The following is a 16,887-nucleotide window of genomic DNA, read 5'->3' on the forward strand; positions in this document are numbered from 1 at the left end:
ATGCACTATATAACCGACTTCATCTAGTCAGCCGTTTAACAAACCTCATCTTCACAAAAGTACAAATCGGTCTAGGTGTCTCTATAAAAAGTTTGTTAAACGGATAAAATATTTCGACGTAAATTCGAGAAACGATGCTTGATCGTTGTTCGTTTGAGTGAAACTTGGATTACAGTTCTGTTTCAACAGAATAAAGAATTCACGTTTATTCTTCGCATCATTTATGTTTTACTTGCCAATATGACTAAGTGCCGCCCAAGACCAAGAAGTTGTGATGATCCAGGTTGCTTTTCATACCATATTCAAGTCAAGCATTTTCATAAAACTATGGACGGAAAAGATTACCGAATTCAACAACAAAGAGATCAAAGTACTATGTATAAAACACTGCGTTGATGTCTACTCTATCGATCCCGCAAGATTTGAGGAAACTCGAGTTTTTCTCGACCACTGAGATCATACCATGATGGGGAAGATGAACAAATACTTTAAAGCCAAATAGATTCGCACTTGCGTAATTGGTACTTTAGATGATCTCATTAACCAACAAAAACACCACCAAACAGAGATCGACTTAGGACATGTGGCCGCAACTTATAAGAAATATAAAAGATGATAAGGTGAAGTGTAACTTGTATGCAGACATACTAACTATACAGCAGTTTCAGTTCCGCGTGATTACCAATTCCAGAATTTTAACAATGAGACAAAACAGGGTTCCCGAGCTTCTGAATACCGCGTATCGCATCTATAATCGTATAATTGGGGTGGTGTAAATGATCTCTTGGAGGAATGGAAAGGTATTCTCAGTCATTTATTTCTTGGTTCAAACAATAAGACATGGAGTCACAACCTCTATTTTCAAACACAAAGGTTCGTGGTTTCATCTCCGTTTCTACGAGACAATTTCAGGGACCAAATTTTCGGCTCTTCCTATACACCATTTGCGAGTATTGTCTTCTGGAACAACGATAGTCTGTCGGAAGGATACGCGACTGATCACGTGTTAAAAGAGAGCCATACCACTTGCACGTAAAAGACAACTTGTTAGCTTCCAAAAAAAGAGCAGGCTAATGGCGCTACAAGGCATCACTCGCACAATAAAAGTAGAAAGGGGTATGATTAATTTAACTCATAATAACTTGTTTCCAAATACACTTAAAATGACTATGCTTAAACATCTCTAGAAGGTCTATAATCTTGATGATTCTCCAAGACTGTGAAGGTTATGAGAATGTAAAGGGTAGTAACCAATGATTCAGCGGATTTCTCTGATAAATCAGAGTAACTACTATGAATATATGCTGCATTCTATTAAACAAGAGATGTCGACGTGCATCAATTTAATTGGCGTGCCGGTGCTATTGAGAGCAGTGACTTGCGGGTACACATTATCTGTAGGTGAATTTATGATATGTATTTGTGTATTAGAGGCAGTAACATGGCTACCTTGAAAACACGATAGTATTGACGGGTAAGTTATAACTAGATGATTGTGAGGATTGAATTAAAAAAATCTAATTTGACGGATTTCTTAATCTTAACGAACATTTACTGATTTGTTTGCTAAATCTCTTCCACCACCTTTTTATACGAGCAATCTTCTGCAATTTTATCATGATGACCTATATAAATATCACTTTTTTGTGAGTATGAATCTAAAATTCCTCTATTTTTATATCGAAACTATCCAGTTATTTATCCAAAATTCTTCTAAAGTCTTGTAAGTGCTCGTTCATTTCAGGAACAAATGGCTTTAAGCTTTGTATTACTTTTCCTTCCTTAAAATAGAAATAAAAAACTTCTTAACTATGTGAGAGATGTATTAATCATAGAAAGATGTCAAAGTGACGTGACATTACATTGAGTGCGGCACATAGTAAGCGCCATGTGTGTGGTATTTACGAGAGGTATGAGTATGATGCAACGTATTACCCTCAATTTTGAAGGTTTCGATATCTACTCTAGTTTGTCTCAACACATCTCACTCCGTGAATCTATTCAATTTCTCTTTCTTGTTCTTCTTGTTTTGCTTACCAAACATTCATCACCTGGATCTCAGCTGCCGTTTTATTTTCGTGAAGTTAACAAATCAATGGTTCTGCATGTTTGCATTTGTGGTCATACTTGTCCAGCTTGTTCATTATTTTTTCTCACGTTCTTTTATTGCTGCATCATATTCTTTTTGCATCCATTTTATATCCGTTTCATACGTGCTTTTGAATGAACCAACATTTCAGTACAGCATCCGATATGGCCCTCAGAGCTTTCAGGATGGTAATATTGTGGTCATTCATGTTCCAGTATCTGAAGAAACTACACTTGATCGTCCCTTTTTATCAACGACCCTTTCTGTTGTTATTTTCCCTGAAAAATATTATTCAAGTTGGATGACCGTTTCCGATGGATTTGGGCTCTTTTTGGTGAGTCATCCAAGTTCGTCCCAAAGATGTCCCATTGGCGATAATCTGAAGACATTACTGGCCACGGCAACACTCGAATGCGATTATTCTCCAAAACTAATTAAAATGTGTTTACAACGGGCGTTTTCTGTTAAAAATGTAGTTTAACGATGCCTTCGGAGAAACGGGAGAACTATAGCTAGTGGACCCAGAATTTCGTTCCTATACCTTTTTGCAGTTAGGTTTCCTTCACTAATTGTCAGATCGGGGCGTTCCTTGTAGGTTATCCATCCCATACCATTAATTCGCCACCCTAAAGCCAATTTGTTTCCTGTACGCACGCATCAAAAAGCATGCCTTGCACCTGCGGCAGACCATGTCTCTGCCGTCGATAAATGTCAAGTTGAATTTCGATTCAGCAGTAAAAAGGATTTGACTCCATGTTAGTCTATGTCATCGAATCTGTACCCTCTCCATTCAACTCGCGACATCCTTCGATTCTGCGTAAGGATAGGTCACTTCAACGAACGACGAGCTCTTAGGCTGCCTAGATGAAGTTAGTTACAAACTGTTTGCGCATATAGCCTATTTTTGTTTCTTCCATGAGTTTCTCCAAATCGATTACGGAGATGAATAATGCGGATTTGCCAATCTTCACATAACTGCGTTTCACGTGAGTTACAACCTCGGGGACGTTAAAATGTTGTACCAGTATCTCTAGGACGAGTCTTTAGCGCCTTTCAAAGTCATTCTAGAGACATTGAATAGTGCTCGATACATTCAATGATCAAAAGGACAACTCAGTTCCATCTCTATAAAGGTAAATGGTTGAAAAAAATGCGTATTTGTTTGAAATCGGAAAATGGCGTAAAGTTATCTTCTATTTTAAACAAAAATACTAAATGATCATGAATAAATTATTCAGGTCATTAGTTTTAATCGTGAAAATATTACAAACTAATATATTAAATATATTTTACTTAAAAAGCAAAGTAATGTTTCTCTTTTTATATGTACACATGGAAAAAAGTATTGCAAAATATTGATTTTTTAAAACTTGAATAATCATCCTTTTATTTTGGATGGAATATGATAAAATATTTGTAAAATAGTATTGAAACATAGTTTATGAAGACATTGGCATTTCAACGAACAAAACATGTTTGAAAAAAAAAATTTATCTAACCACAATTCTAAAAAACAAAATGAGGTGTTTTTTTGTACAAAAAACTGCATTTTACAACTTTTACTGTAGTCGAATTTTAAAATGTCAGACATTTCGAAATTAATCTTAAGATGATTGTTCACATCATGGTTGATCGTTATACGCCAAAGAAATAGTACTTTGTGCGCAGTCTCCATTTAAACGGTCAGCCGCCACTTAACGTCTTATGATTTCTGCCATAAATCGACTAATTTGTTGCTTAGGTAGCAGCAACCATTTCTGATGAAGGGCATTGTTTATTTCATCACGTGTTTGGACTGGGGTGTCCTTTTGTGCAAATTACGCCCAATAGTGTCCCATACATCCTTGATATGGTTCAAATCCGTGCAATGATTGGACCAAGGAAGATAAACAGAATTCCATTTGAACAATGGATCTTCCTCCACGATGCTTATTACCAATTTTGGCGATCTCTGCACTACATTGGATACGGATAACTGTGTGTCTGTTCGTAAGCAAACGTCCATGAAATGGTCTTATCGCACAATAACTAGAAGGGATGATTCAATCTCGAACAATTATTGTTAAAAGGCTCCTGTATGCCCACCCCTCTCTTTTTAGGATTGTATTGGGTCTTTTTGATCTCGGATAGTCTTATATATCGTGTATTGCCTAATTTTTATTCTCTAAACGACTTATAGTGGAAAAGTGATGACCGACAATACGTGCAATTGACACAGCGACATTCCTGCCTCTCTCATGCTGATAATCTGCCATCTTGCTGCTGTAATGAGTTGTGGAGGACCTATTTCAAGGTGTCAATCACATAACTTTATAAACTTGGTTATTTAAAGTGTTGAAAACAATGAGGATGAAACACATGTTTTGCTGTGTACGGGTACAGGAGCTACATGTGCAGATAAGAACTTATCGAGTCGATAATTATTGATCAAACTCAGGTGAAATTTAAATAGTGTTTTTAACTAGTTCTATTTTAACAAATTATATCAGAAAAAAATAAAGAGTGTTTTTTTTTAATTTCAATTCCAATTTGGTTATATATACCAGCTGGTATTCGCACTAAAGTTCTTTCATCTTCGTCGTTTTCTTTTCGACATACCCTTGAAAATGAAAATCAGCAAGTAATCAGCATTTTTTTATCAGTATTTACATAACACATTTTACAAAATACTTTTTTCCATGTGTATACATCTATTTTTATCAGACAACACCCGCACGTGGACGAGGGTACTTATACCGTCTTTAAGGTTGTGGCGCTTGTATTGTCATTGATAAAGTTCACTGGTCTGTATGTAGTTTTACTATCATACTTTTTTAACAATGCAGTACTCTTTGCTGATTGTGGTTATATGGTACAAATCCTCTGATATGAAAAAAAACTGTTGAAAAAATAAAAAGTAGACTGTCTATTAAGTCTGTAAGTGTATATAGAACTTTAGGTTATATACCAGCTGGCATTCGCACTAAAGTTCTTTCATCTTCGTCGTTTTCTTTTCGACATACCCTTGAAAAAGAAAATCAGCTAGTAATCAGCATTCTTTTTATCAATATTTACATAACACATTTTACAAACTCTTTTATCATGTTAATCGGATGGGGAAATTATGACTTTATATGACAAGATTTAGAAAATTAGTTTTTAGTGACTCTGATATGATTTTTTTTTTTTGGTTTTCGCGTTCTTGTCTGACAGTTGAGTTTTTCGTTAAATTTTTTAAGTTCCTTTCGACAAAATTGAACATAACACCTTTTGAAGTCTTACGCAAACGATGCGCCTGTTTTCCCTTCACAGGACATTCACTGATATATTGTAGACATAACGCGCGTTTGGCATAAATATAAAATTAAAATACTGGTATATATGATGAGTCAAAACTTAAAATGCAACCACTGAGTCGATGCCACTGCTGGTAGAGATTTATTTCCCCGAGGGTATCACCAACCCAGTAGTCGGCACTTGCGTTGACTTGGCTTATCGTTAATATAATCTTATAAATTAACACCGCTTTGAATTTTTGAAAAAAAACTAAGGTTTTTCTACACCAGGAATGCACTGTCTTACCTGTATTTGGCAAAACTGCTAGGAATGTTTGGTTCTCAATGATCTTCAACTTCGTCCTTTATTTTGGCCTTTCAACCATTATTTTGATTCAAGCGTCACTAATGAGTCTTTTGTAGACGAAACGCGCGTCTGGTATTTATGATGAGTTTTTTTTTGTTATGCCGCTGCTGGCTGACCCCCCTAAATTTTTTACATTTTTTCAAATTTTGAGGTCTAGTTTCAGATTTTTGAACATAGCGCCCTTCGATACCTAGCGCAAAAGAAGCGCCTGTTTCTCCTCTACAAGACATATATAGTCATATTCCGTGACACCCCCCATTATTTTTCTCTAGAACTCCTGGAATAGGCCGACCTTACCCCCATTTTTTTGACATTTTTTTCAAATTTTGAGCTCTAGTTTCAGATTTTTGAACATAGCGTCCTTCGATACCTAGTGCAAAAGAAGCGCCTGTTTCCCCTCTACAAGACCTATATAGTCATATCCCGTGACACTCCCCATTATTTTTCTCTAGAACTCCTGGAATAGGCCGACCCTACCCCCATTTTTTTGACATTTTTTTCGAATTTGAGCTCTAGTTTCAGATTTCTGAACATAGCACCCTTCGATACCTAGCGCAAAAGAAGCTCCTGTTTCTCTTCTAAAAGACCTATATAGTCATACCCCGTGACACCCCTCATTATTTTTCTCTAGAAGTCCTAGAATAGGCCGACCCCCTAATTTTTTGACATTTTTTTCAAATTTTGAGCTCTAGTTTCAGATTTTTGAACATAGCGCCCTTTGATACCTAGCGCAAAAGAAGCGCCTGTTTCTCCTCTACAAGACCTATATAGTCATTCCGCGTGACACTCCTCATTATTTTTTTCTAGAACTCCTGGAATAGGCCAACCCCCCTAATTTTTTGACATTTTTTTCAAATTTTGAGCGCTAGTTTCAGATTTTTGAACATAGCGCCCTTCGATACCTAGCGCAAAAGAAGCGCCTGTTTCTCATCTACAAGACCTTTATAGTCATATTCCGTGACTCCCCCCATTATTTTTCTCTAGAACTCCTGGAATAGGCCGACCCTACCCCCATTTTTTTGACATTTTTTTCGAATTTTGAACTTTAGTTTCAGATTTTTGAACATAGCGCCCTTCGATACCTAACGCAACAGAAGCGAAGCGCCTGTTTCTCCTCTACAAGACCTATATAGTCATACCCCGTGACACCCCTCATTATTTTTCTCTAGAAGCCCTGGAATAGGCCAACCCCCCTAATTTTTTGACAATTGTTTTTCAAATTTTGAGCGCTAGTTTCAGATTTTTGAACATAGCGCCCTTCGATACCTAGCGCAAAAGAAATACCTGTTTCCCCTCTACAAGACCTATATAGTCATATCCCGTGACACCCCCTATTATTTTTCTCTAGAACTCCTGGAATAGGCCGACCCTACCCCCCATTTTTTTGACATTTTTTTCGAATTTTGAGCTCTAGTTTCAGATTTTTGAACATAGCACCCTCCGATACCTAGCGCAAATGAAGCGTCTGTTTCTCCTCTACAAGACCTATATAGTCATACCCCGTGACACCCCTCATTATTTTTCTCTAGAAGTCCTAGAATAGGCCGACCCCCCAAATGTTTGACATTTTTTTCAAATTTTGAGCTCTAGTTTCAGATTTTTGAACATAGCGCCCTTTGATACCTAGCGCAAAAGAAGCGCCTGTTTCTCCTCTACAAGACTTATATAGTCATTCCCCGTGACACCCCTCATTATTTTTCTCTAGAAGCCCTGGAATAGGCCAACCCCCCTAATTTTTTGACATTTTTTTCAAATTTTGAGCTCTAGTTTCAGATTTTTGAACATAGCGCCCTTAGATACCTAGCGCAAAAGAAGCGCCTGTTTCTCCTCTACAAGACCTATATAGTCATTCCCCGTTACACCCCTTATTATTTTTCTCTAGAAGCCCTGGAATAGGCCGACCCTAATTTTTTGACATTTTTTTTCAAATTTTGAGCTCTAGATTAAACAATGACATAAAAGGTGCTATATTTTACAGGGTAGGACTACTTTTACATACGTTCTTAATTGAAGTGGGTGCATTGGTGGCCCTACACCTACAAATAATCCGTTGATAGATGCAGAGTTATTGTGGTACTGAATATTAGCCTAAAAAGTTATGCGACTTGTTAAATCAATGGATTGGATAAAAACCGTTTCAAAATTGAGTTGAAATTGCTATGTTTTAACTGATTTTCTGCCTTTTTGAATATTTTTTTATTTAACGGCCGTTGTTGTCTTATTCTGTTTTTTGGTTTCTCGATATATCGCCTTATTGTTCGCTGGCTTATTGTTCGCTAGCTATTGTTCGCTAGCTTCTGCCTGGTTATATTTTTCTCTCCCTGCGTTAGAACAATATGGCGGTTGTCTAGCTAGGAGTACAGAGTGAGAATCAGATGACGAATAAAATGCATAAAATATATGTTGTTTTTTTTCGTATACTTTATATTTTATTCTATCGATACCAAAAGCGCAAACATATCTTTTTATACATACAATTCAGAAATTATAGAAGATAATAGAAGTAAATCAAATGACAAGTGAAATGAATAGACAATGATTTTTTTTAACACACATAAATTGAGAATGGAAATGGAGAATGTGCCAAAGAGACAACAACCCGACCATAGAAAAAAACAACAGCAGAAGGTCACCAACAGGTCTTCAATGTAGCGAGAAATTCCCGCACCCGGAGGCGTCCTTCAACTGGCCCCTAAACAAATATATACAAGCCATACTAATTAAACTAATAAACTACATTGTATATACCATTATTCTATTAATAAAAGGCAACATGTATGACTTTGTATTAACATTTAACATTTAACATTGTCAACATACTCCATAGTTTATCAAAGTGCGCATGTCTCATGGAAAATGTATTAAATTATTGTCCATTCTTTCATTTCACATACATTTATTGCATGTGCTTTACTTATTTTTCTTAAACTATACTAGTAAACGTCATTGAAGAAATATCTATACTTTGAAATGACCCACTATTGAAATACTACATGCACACATGCCATTGTAATTGTAATCTTAATCGTAGGTGTATGACAGTTTCCGCAAATGTCTAATAAAAATCTTAGTATAAAAATATATATGTTATAATGTTATACTAAAGGTATGGTACAATAAATTTGTAAAGTACTCGGTAAATACAATCGTTACTAAAATGTACAACGATAAACAAGTTCTGACAAAAAAAATACAGATTTACATACCAGCTTTGCATAAATAAACTTTCAAAACAAATAATACGACGGCTACAGTTTCTCCCTTCATTACGAAAAACACAACCAGGAAGTTAATATTTGAATAGGATTGTATTCATACAAATACAAATGCATATTCTTTGGTGGGAACTAGACCGTAAAATAACATGAACCGGTATTCGGTATTTAAACATATTTAAATACACATCAAAAACATCTCTCATACATAAGTTTTTTTTTATCATTGAAAATAAATATTATACTTTATCGATAGAAGGGGGAGGTTTTTTGTTGTGAAGGCTTCAATTTTCAAACTAGCTAATTCTGAAAACATCTTTCCGACGTAAATAGATAAAATAAATATAACCATACACACAAGACATACATGTAAATGGAAACTACCATCATTGATATCGTCCAGAGGGGCGTATTACGTCTCAGCATTTTAAGCAAAAATCAGTTTCACGTGTCCGCATGCGCATTTTCGTGCATTACTTTTCCGAAATAAATAGACACCACCTTTCCGCATTTTTACCTTTCTTATGGTAATAATGATTATTATATATGAATGAACGTCAAGTTGGTTACTTATTCCCTATTCCCTATTCGTTACCTATTCGTTACCTATTCCCTATTCCTTATTCGTTACCTATTCGTTACCTATTCCATATTCCCTATTCGTTACCTATTCCCTATTCCCTATTCGTTACCTATTCGTTACCTATTCCCTATTCCCTATTCGTTACCTATTCCCTATTCCCTATTCGTTACCTATTCGTTACTTATTCCCTATTCCCTATCGTTACCTATTTGTTACTTATTCCCTATATAGCTATTCCTTATTCGTTACTTATTCGATTTTTAATTTCTTTCCCCCTTTTTAATTGTTTATACTCTTATATCTGGTAATAGTTCTAAATTTGTTGAGGTAAAATGATATGTTTATGACCTATTTATATGTGTTTGTGCTCAACCGATCCTTTTACTTTATTTATGTTCGATATTCATTTGTTCCTTATTTGATTTTTATACGTTCTACCTTTTAACTGCTTTATGTCCGTATGTTTGAAGATGGATCTTGGTTCGAAGGGATGAAATCACCGTGTTAGCGCTTGCATAAAAAAAAGATGTAGTATGATTGTCAATGAGACAACACCCCACAATAGACTAAAATGACACCGATATTATCAACTATAGGTCACTGGACGGCCTTCAACAATGAGCATAGTCCAAACCGTGTAGTCACCTATAAAAGGACCAGACATGACAATCTCAAACAATTCAAACAACAAAACTAACGGCCGTATTTCATATACAAAAAAATAAACGGAAAACAAATATGTAACACAAAAACAAACAATAACTACTTAATTTCAGGCTCTTGTCTAGGGACAGGAACATACTAACATAATGTGGTGGGGTTAAACATATTAGCAGGGTGTACATCGTTTCGGAGCATGCTATTACCTTGTTTAATTCGTTCCATCACTCGCTTATAATTCGCTTATAATACGTGTATCATACGTTGCACCTTTCAAAACATGATTTTCAATTGTTTTGTTTTCTCTGGTGGTAGATTTTGGGTTCTTAGAGATGATATAACTCTATAAGCACATATGTACCCGTTCTAGGGCTCGGATAATACCCTGTTAAATATTCGTTACTTATTCCCTTTTAATACGTTTGTTGTACGTTGCACCTTTTAGAAAAGGATTTTCAATTGTGTTCATATCTCTGGTGGTAAAAATGTGTTCTTATACATGAAATATCCCTATTAGCGCGTATGTACCTGTTCCAGCGCTCGGATAATACCCGGTTACTTATTCGTTCCTTATTCGCTTTTAATGCGCAGGGTATACGTTGCACCTTGAAATAAATATTTTTTATTGTGTTCATGTCTCTGGTGGTAACAATGTGTTCTTAGAGATGAAATGACCCTATTAGCACGCATGTACCTGTTCCAGCGCTCGGTTAATACCCTATTACCTATTCGTTTCCTATTCACTTATAATACGTTTGCTGTACGTTGCACCTTTTAGAAAAGGATTTTCAATTGTGTCCTTGTCTCTGGTGGTAACAATGTGTTCTTAGAGATGAAATGACCCTATTAGCGCGCATGAACCCGTTCCAGCGCTCGGTTAATGCCCTGTTACCTATTCGTTACCTAATCGTTACCTATTCGTTACCTATTCGTTACCTATTCGTTACCTATTCGTTATCTATTCACTTATAATACGTTTGTTGTACGTTTCACCTTTTTAGAAAAAGATTTTCAATTGTGTTCATATCTCTGGTGGTAAAAATGTGTTCTTATAGATGAAATACCCCTATTAGCGCGTATGTACTCGTTCCAGCGCTCGGATAATACCCTGTTACTTATTCGTTCCTTATTCGCTCTTAATGCGCGGGGTATACGTTGCACCTTGAAATAAATCGTTTTTTAATTGTGTTTATGTCTCTGGTGGTAACAATGTGTTCTTAGAGATGAAATGACCCTATTAGCGCGCATGTACCCGTTCCAGCGCTCGGTTAATACCCTGTTACCTATTCGTTATCTATTCGTCTCCTATTCACTTATAATACGTTTGTTGTACGTGACACCTTTTAGAAAAGGATTTTCAATTGTGTCCATGTCTCTGGTGGTAACAATGTGTTCTTAGAGATGAAATGACCCTATTAGGGCGCATGTTCCCGTTCCAGCGTTCGGTTAATACCCTGTTACCTATTCGTTACCTATTCACTGATGATACGTTTGCTGTACGTTGCACCTTTTAGAAAAAGGATTTTCAATTGTGTCCATGTCTCTGGTGATAACAATGTGTTCTTAGAGATGAAATGACCCTATTAGCGCGCATGTATCCGTTCTAGCGCTCGGTTAATACCCTGTTACCTATTCGTTACCAATTCGCTCTTAATGATACGTTTGTTGTACGTTGCACCTTTTAGAAAAGGATTTTCAATTGTGTCCATGTCTCTGGTGGTAACATTGTGTTCTTAGAGGTGAAATAACCCTAATAGAACATATGAATCCGTTTCAGCTCTCGACTGATACCCTGTTACTTATTCGTTCCTTATTAGCTTTTAATACGCGTGGTATACGTTGCACCTTGAAATAAATTGATTATCGATTGCTTTCATGTCTCTGGTGGTAATTATGTGTTCTCTGAGTTGAAAAAACCCTATTAGCGCATATGTACCCTTTTCACCGCTACACTGATACCCTGTTACTTATTCGCTTTTAAAACGTGTGTTATACGTTGCACTTTAAAAAGAAATATTTTTTGTGTCTCTGGTGGTAACTGTCGGTTCTTAGAGGTGAAATAACCTTAATCGAACATATGTACCCGTTTCAGCGCTCGACTGATACACTGTAACTTATTCGTTCCTTATTCGCTTTAAATACGCGTGCTATGCGTTGCACCTTGAAATAAGAAGTAACGAATAAGTAACAAGGTACAAATGTATAAGCCGAGCGCTGGAACGGGTACATACGCGCTAAAAAAAAGTTATTTCATCTCTAAGAACACATTGTTACCACCAGAGACATGAACACAAATGAAAATCTTTTTCTAAAAGGTGCAACGTACAACAAACGTATTATAAGCGAATAAGTAACGAATAGGTAACGAATAGGTAACAGGGTATTCACCGAGCGCTGCAACGGGTACATGCACGCTAATAGGGCCATTTCATCTCTAGGAACACATTGTTACCACCAGATACATGAACACAATTAATAAAACAATTTATTTCAAGGTGCAACGTATACCCTGCGCATTAAATGCGAATAAGTAACGAATAAGTAACCGGCTATTATCCGAGCGCTGGAACGGGTACATACGCGCTAATAGGGGTATTTCATCTATAAGAACACATTATTACCACCAGAGATATGAACACAATTGAAAATCCTTTTCTAAAAGGTGCAACGTACAACACACGTATTAAAAGCGAATAAGTAACGAGTAGGTAACAGGGTATTAATCGAGCGCTGGACCGGGTACATGCACGCTAATAGAGTCATTTCATCTCTAAGAACACATTGTTATCACCAGAGACATGGACACAATTGAAAATCCATTTCTAAAAGGTGCAACGTACAACAAACGTTTTATAGGCGAATAAGTAAAGAATAAGTAACAGGGTATTAACCGAGCGCTGCAACGGGTACATACGCGCTAATAGGGTCATTTCATCTCTAAGAACACACTGTTACCACCAGAGACATGAACACAACTGAAAATCCTTTTCTAACAGGTGCAACGTACAACAAACGTATTATAGGCGAATAAGTAACAAATAAGTAACAGGGTATTAACCGAGCGCTTGAACGGGTACATGCACGCTCATAGAATCATTTCATCTCTAAGAACACATTGTACCACCAGAGACATGGACACAATTGAAAATCCTTTTCTAAAAGGTGCAACGTACAACAAACGTATTATAAGTGAATAGGAAACGAATAGGTAACAGGGTATTAACCGAGCGCTGGAACGGGTACATGCGCGCTAATAGGGTCATTTCATCTCTTAGAACACATTGTACCACCAGAGACATGGACACAATTGAAAATCCTTTTCTAAAAGGTGCAACGTACAACAAACGTATTATAAGTGAATAGGAAACGAATAGGTAACAGGGTATTAACCGAGCGCTGGAACGGGTACATGCGCGCTAATAGGGTCATTTCATCTCTAAGAACACATTGTTACCACCAGAGACATGAACACTATTAAAAAACGATTTATTTTAAGGTGCAACGAATACCCTGTGCATTAAAAGCGAATAAGGAACGAATAAGTAACAGGGTATTATCCGAGCAATGGAACGGGTACATACGAGCTAATAAGGGTATTTCATCTATAAGAACACATTATTACCACCAGGGATAGGAACACAATTGTAAATCCTTTTCTAAAAGGTGCAACGTAAAACAAACGTATTAAAAGCGAATAAGTAACGAAAAAAACCGAATAGCTAACAGGGTATTAACCGAGCGTTGGAACGGGTACATGCGCGCTAATAGGGTAATTTAATCTCTAAGAACACATTGTTACCACCAGAGACATGAACACAATTAAACAACGATTTATTTCAAGATGCAACGTATACTTACCCCGCGCATTAAAAGCGAATAAGGAACGAATAAGTAACAGGGTATTATCCGAACGCTGCAACGGGTACATGCACGCTAATAGAGTCATTTCATTTCTAAGAACCCATTGTTACCACCAGAGACATGGACACAATTGAAAATCCTTTTCTTATAAGTGCAACGTACAACAAACGTATTATAAGTAAATAGGTAACGAATAGGTATCAGGGTATTAACCGAGCGCTGGAACGGGTACATGTGCGCTAATAGGGTCATTTAATCTCTAAGAACACATTATTACCATCAGAGACATGAACACAATTAAAAAACGATTTATTTCAAGGTGCAACGTACACTTACCCCACGCATTAAAAGCGAATAAGGAACGAATAAGTAACAGGGTATTATCCGAGCGCTGGAACGGGTACATGCACATTAATAGAGTCATCTCATCTCTAAGAAGACATTGTTACCACCAGAGACATGGACACAATCGAAAATCCTTTTTTAAAAGGTGCAACGTACAACAAACGTATTATAAGTGAATAGGTAACGAATAGGTAACGAATAAGTAACCGGGTATTATCCGAGCGCTGGAACGGGTACATATGCACTAATAGGGGTATTTCATCTATAAGAACACATTATTACCATCAGGGATATTAACACAATTGAAAATCCTTTTCTAAATGGTACAACGTACAACAAACGTATTAAAAGCGAATAAGTAACGAATAGGCAACGAATAGGTAACAGGGTATTAACCGAGCGCTGGAACGGGGACATGCGAGTTAATAGGGTAATTTAATCTCTAATTACACATTGTTACTACCTGAGACATGAACACAAGTGAAAATCCTTTTCTAAAAAGGTGCAACGGACAACAAACGTATTATAAGTGAATAGGTAACGAATAGGTGATAGGGTATTAACCGAGCGCTGGAACGGGTACATGCACGCTAATAGGGTCATTTCATCTATAAGAATCCATTGTTACCACCAGAGACATGGACACAATTGAAAATCCTTTTATAAAAGGTGCAACATAGAGCAAACGTATTATAAGTGAATAGGTAACGAATAGGTAACGATTAGGTAACAGGGTATAAACCGAGCGCTAGAACGGGTACATGCGCGCTTATAGGGTCATCTCATCGCTAAGAACACATTGTTACCAGCAGAGACATGGACACAGGTGAAAATCCTTTTCTAAAAGGTGCAACGTACAACAAACGTATTATAAGTGAATAGGTTACGAATAGGTAACAGGGTATTAACCGAGCGCTGGAACGGGTACATGCACGCTAATAGGGTCATTTCATCTCTAATTACACATTGTTACCACCAGAGACATGAACACAAGTGAAAATCTTTTTTAAAAGGTGCAACGTACAACAAACGTATTATAAGTGAATAGGTAACGAATAGGTAACAGGGTATTAACCGAGCGCTGGAACGGGTACATGCACGCTAATAGGGTCATTTGATCTCTTAGAACACATTGTTACCAGCAGAGACTTTGACACAATTGAAAATCCTTTTCTAAAGGTGCAACGTACAACAAACGTATTATAAGTGAATATGTAACGAATAGGTAACGAAAAGGTAACAGGGTATTAACCGAGAGCTGGAACGGGTACATGCGCGCTAATATGGTCATTTCATCTTTAAGAACACATTGTTACCACCAGAGACGTGAACACAATTACAAAACGATTTATTTCAAGGTGCAACGAAAACCCTGTGGATTAAAAGCGAATAAGGAACGAATAAGTTATAATTACCGGGTATTATCCGAGCGCTGGAACGTGTACATACGCGTTAATAGGGGTATTTCATCTATAAGAACACATTATTACCACCAGGGATATAAACACAATTAAAAATCTATTTCTAAAAGGTGCAACGTACAACAAACGTATTATAGGCGAATAAGTAACGAATAAGTAACAGGGTATTAACCGAGCGCTGCAACGGGTACATACGCGCTAATAGGGTCATTTGATGTCTAATTACACATTGTTACCACAAGAGACATGAACACAAGTGAAAATCTTTTCTAAAAGGTGCAACGACAACAAACGTATTATAAGTGAATAGGTAACGAAAAGGTAACAGGGTATTAACCGAGCGTTGGAACGGGTACATGCACGCTAATAGGGTCATTTGATGTCTAAGAACACATTGTTACCACCAGAGACATGAACACAATTGAAAATCCTTTTCTAACAGGTGCAACGTACAACAAACGCATTATAGGCGAATAAGTAACGAATAAGTAACAGGGTATTAACCGAGCGCTGGAACGGGTACATGCACGCTCATAGGGTCATTTCATCTCTAAGAACACATTGTTACTACCAGAGACATGAACACAATTAAAAAACGATTTATTTCAAGGTGCAACGAAAACCCTGTGGATTAAAAGCGAATAAGGAACGAATAAATAACCGGGTATTATCCGAGCGCTGGAACGGGTACATACGCGTTAATATGGGTATTTCATCTATAACAACACATTATTACCACCAGGGATATGAACACAATTGAATATCCTTTTCTAAAAGGTGCAACGTACAACAAACGTATTAAAAGCGAATAAGTAACGAATAGGTAACGAATAGGTAACAGGGTATTAACCGAGCGCAGGAACGGGTACATGCGCGCTAATACGGTAATTTAATCTCTTAGAACATATTGTTACCATTAGAGACATGGACACAATTGAAAATCCTTTTCTTAAAGGTGCAACGTACAACAAACGTATTGTAAGTGAATAGGTAACGAATATGTAACAGGGTATTAACCGAGCGCTGGAACGGGTACATGCACGCTAATAGGGTCACTTCATCTCTAATTACACATTGTTACCACAAGAGACA

General features: G+C 36.9%; 1 protein-coding gene across 1 annotated transcript in view; it reads right to left on the minus strand.

The window, feature by feature from the left end:
* The window catches only part of LOC143082373 (receptor-type tyrosine-protein phosphatase alpha-like), a 120,443-nt gene extending 111,480 nt beyond the window's left edge, over positions 1-8,963 (minus strand). The window contains exon 1 of the mRNA XM_076258021.1: positions 8,917-8,963. The gene's annotated coding sequence lies outside the window, so the exon portion shown is untranslated. The remainder of the gene's footprint in view (positions 1-8,916) is intronic.
* Positions 8,964-16,887: the final 7,924 nt, after the last annotated feature.

Source organism: Mytilus galloprovincialis, chromosome 7, assembly GCF_965363235.1.
Source record: "Mytilus galloprovincialis chromosome 7, xbMytGall1.hap1.1, whole genome shotgun sequence".
NCBI lineage: Eukaryota > Metazoa > Mollusca > Bivalvia > Mytilida > Mytilidae > Mytilus > Mytilus galloprovincialis.